This window comes from Bison bison, unplaced genomic scaffold (genome assembly GCF_000754665.1).
Source record: "Bison bison bison isolate TAMUID 2011002044 unplaced genomic scaffold, Bison_UMD1.0 scf7180017864029, whole genome shotgun sequence".
NCBI classification, from domain to species: Eukaryota; Metazoa; Chordata; class Mammalia; order Artiodactyla; family Bovidae; genus Bison; species Bison bison.
Window position 1 is genome coordinate 1,169,395 of NW_011494601.1, and position 3,652 is coordinate 1,173,046.

Here is a 3,652-nt window from a genome sequence, read left to right on the forward strand (position 1 = left end):
TTCTCTATACTTTAGATTTTTCAAGGTAATATTATTTATATAATGTTTATATATATGTGTGTGTGTGTGTATATATATATATTCTGACACTATTTATACTTTACTCAGCAGCAGCAGCAGGTGATTTAAACCTGTTTAAATTTGCTGTGAATGCTAACATATTTGGAATTATCTTGCTCTTTCAATTTGTGTTTTAATTGCTGTCCTTTCTTTCTGCCTTTCCCCCTCATATTCTGCCTCTGCTGAATTCAGCACATTCACTTTTCTTTATTGCATTTGAAGTTATGCATTTCACTGCTTTTTTTTATGGTAGCCAGTACATTTTAATGCACAATTTCAAGCATATTTTCTACCACAGTGTAAAATAAATCATGATTGAAAAATACATTCTACAGAATACATTTCTATTCATATGCCTCCCACTACCTACTGCTATGTTTTGCTGCCTCCAATTTTAGAAAAAGCATTTTAAAAAAATCACAAGTCTCTATTAATATCCACTCCTGAGAGAATATGGAAGATGACAACATTAATCAGGATCAGTTATGTTATTTAGAATTTTTCTATTTTAGGTGTCTAAGATCCATTAGACTCTTGTATTATGTCAAGTTTTAGAGTCAACATGTAATTTTCTTCTTCCTTGACAGTTTGTAGACTTCGATTCAGAATAGGATTTTTGCTTATATTGTCACTCGGCCAAGAACCCAAGGTAATTCACAAGCCATACAAAATCTTCAAGTGAAGGATATAAAAAGTGTGTATGTTCACCTACACAGAAATTAATCAATAATAATAAATAGACATATACAAATTGTGAAAGTATTGAAATTTTTCTAGACAAATGATCTTAAAAAATGGAAAGAAGTTATTACCATAAAAAAATACAATGTAGCTCAAAATTAAATACACACACAGGTGGGAACTATTTTACATTTCAAAAGCAAATTATTTATAATGACTTCACTATCACAAATATCATCTTAGAAGAATTAGTATTTGCTCAATGAGTAAAAATGACCAAAATACTTCAAGTCTATATTTGTGTTACAAAAGCTGAGTTGATAAGTACAAAAATAGTGAATTATGCTGGATGTCACAGTTTTTGCAGAGACAGATATGCAAGTTGGCAATTATATATAGTTTCATGTTTCCTTGTGTTTCTTACACTGGCAGCTAGAAAATGTAGCAGAATACTTACATGTCTATAGCAGAGAAAGGAAAAGAAGGGAAAACCTAAGTGTTTTCCTAAAGTCATTCATGTAAACTCCATGAAGTAATTTTGATTATCCTTATTTTACAGATGAAGAAATAAAGGAAAAAACCAAGGTCAATAGCAGGATAATATATCAGTTGCTTGCTAAAATCTTCACCTAGATTCTATACAACACACCATAAACCCAACTCACTAAGAAATTATGTACTAATTCCTAAAACTTATATCTGTACTTTACTAATGTTAGTCATGAATGCAAACTATTCTCTCTTATATCCCACACTCAACAATCACCATGTTCTATTGATTCCATTAATTGGACACTGCTCACATATGCTGAATTTTCATCATTATCGTTCTTTACATAATTTCAGAACATCACCATCTCATGCCAGAATTGTTGCAATAGTCTTTAAAATAATTTTTTTCTGCCCTGTCTCTAGTTATGCACCTATCACATACAATCTAAAGTTTTTTAAGAAAAATCATTTTAAAATAAATTTGAAAACTCTTATTTATTTAATATATAAAAATATTTTTTGAGAAAATGATGTAAGCCATAAATTTTATTAAGTGTTATAAAAGACTTGAAAAATGGAAAAATACTTTACATGTTTTTGGATTAGAAGTGATACAATGAAGATATCAACTTACTACTAATATGTAAAATAATACAAGGTCAATCAAATATTTAAAGTAATTTACAGGTATCTCTTAAACATAAATACTTGTCTAAATAATTACAGATTTGACCTTTAAGAATATATTCATCAAACCAAATTTTGATGTCTTTCAGACATCAAAACATATTATTCAGTTCAGTTCAGTCGCTCAGTTGTGTCCGACTCTTTGAGACCCCCATAAATCTCAGCACGCCAGGCCTCCCTGTCCATCACAAACTCCTGGAGTTCACTCAAACTCATGTCCATCGAGTCGGTGATGCCATCCAGCCATCTCATCCTCTGTCGTCCCCTTTTCCTCCCGCCTCCAATCCCTCCGGGCATTAGAGTCTTTTCCAATGAGTCAAGTCTTTGCATGAGGTGGCCAAAGTACTGGAGTTTCAGCTTTAGCATCATTCCTTCCAAAGAAATCCCAGGGCTGATCTCCTTCAGAATGGACTGGTTGGATCTCCTTGCAGTCCAAGGGACTCTCAAGAGTCTTCTCCAACACCACAGTTCAAAAGCATCAATTCTTCGGTGCTCAGCCTTCTTCACAGTCCAACTCTCACATCCATACATGACCACAGGAAAAACCATAGCCTTGACTAAATGGACCTTTGTTGGCAAAATAATGTCTCTGCTTTTCAACATGCTGTCTAGGTTGATCATAATTTTTCTTCCAAGGAGTAAGAGTCTTTTAATTTCATAGCTGCAGTCACCATCTGTAGTGATTTTGGAGCCCAAAAAGATAAAGTCTGACACTATTTCCACTGTTTCCCCATCTATTTCCCATGAAGTGATGGGACCAGATGCCATGATCTTCATTTTCTGAATGTTGAGCTTTAAGCCACTTTTTCAGTCTCCTCTTTCACCTTCATCAAGAGGCTTTTTAGTTCCTCTTCACCTTCTGCCATAAGGGTGGTGTCATCTGCATATCTGAGGTTATTGATATTTCTCCCAGCAATCTTGATTTCAGTTTGTGCTTCTTCCAGCCCAGCAAAATTTCTCATGATGCACTCTGCATAGAAGTTAAATAAGCAGGGTGACAATATACAGCCTTGACGTACTCCTTTTCCTATTTGGAACCAGTCTGTTGTTCCATGTCCAATTCTAACTGTTGCTTCCTGACCTGCATACAGGTTTCTCAAGAGGCAGATCAGGTGGTCTGGTAGTCCCATCTCCTTCAGAATTTTCCACAGTTTATTGTGATCCACACAGTCAAAGTCTCTGGCATAGTCAATAAAGCAGAAATAGATGTTTTTCTGGCACTTTCTTGCTTTTTCCATGATCCAGCGGATGTTGGCAATTTGATCTCTGGTTCCTCTGCCTTTTCTAAAGCCAGCTTGAACATCTGCAAGTTCACGGTTCACATATTGCTGAAGCCTGGAGAATTTTGAGTATTACTTTACTAGCATGTGAGATGAGTGCAATTGTGTGGTAGTTTGAGCATTCTTTGGCATTGCCTTTCTTTGGGATTGGAATGAAAACTGACCTTTTCCAGTCCTGTGGCCACTGCTGAGTTTTCCAAATTTGCTGGCATATCGAGTGCAGCACTTTCACAGCATCATCTTTCAGGTTTTGAAATAGCTCAACTGGAATTCCATCACCTCCACTAGCTTTGTTTGTAGTGATACTTTCTAAGGCCCACTTGACTTCACATTCCAGGATGTCTGGCTCTAGGTCAGTGATCACAGCATCGTGATTATCTGGGTCGTGAAGATCTTTTTTGTACAGTTCTTCTGTGTATTCCTGCCACCTCTTCTTAATATCTTCTGCTTCT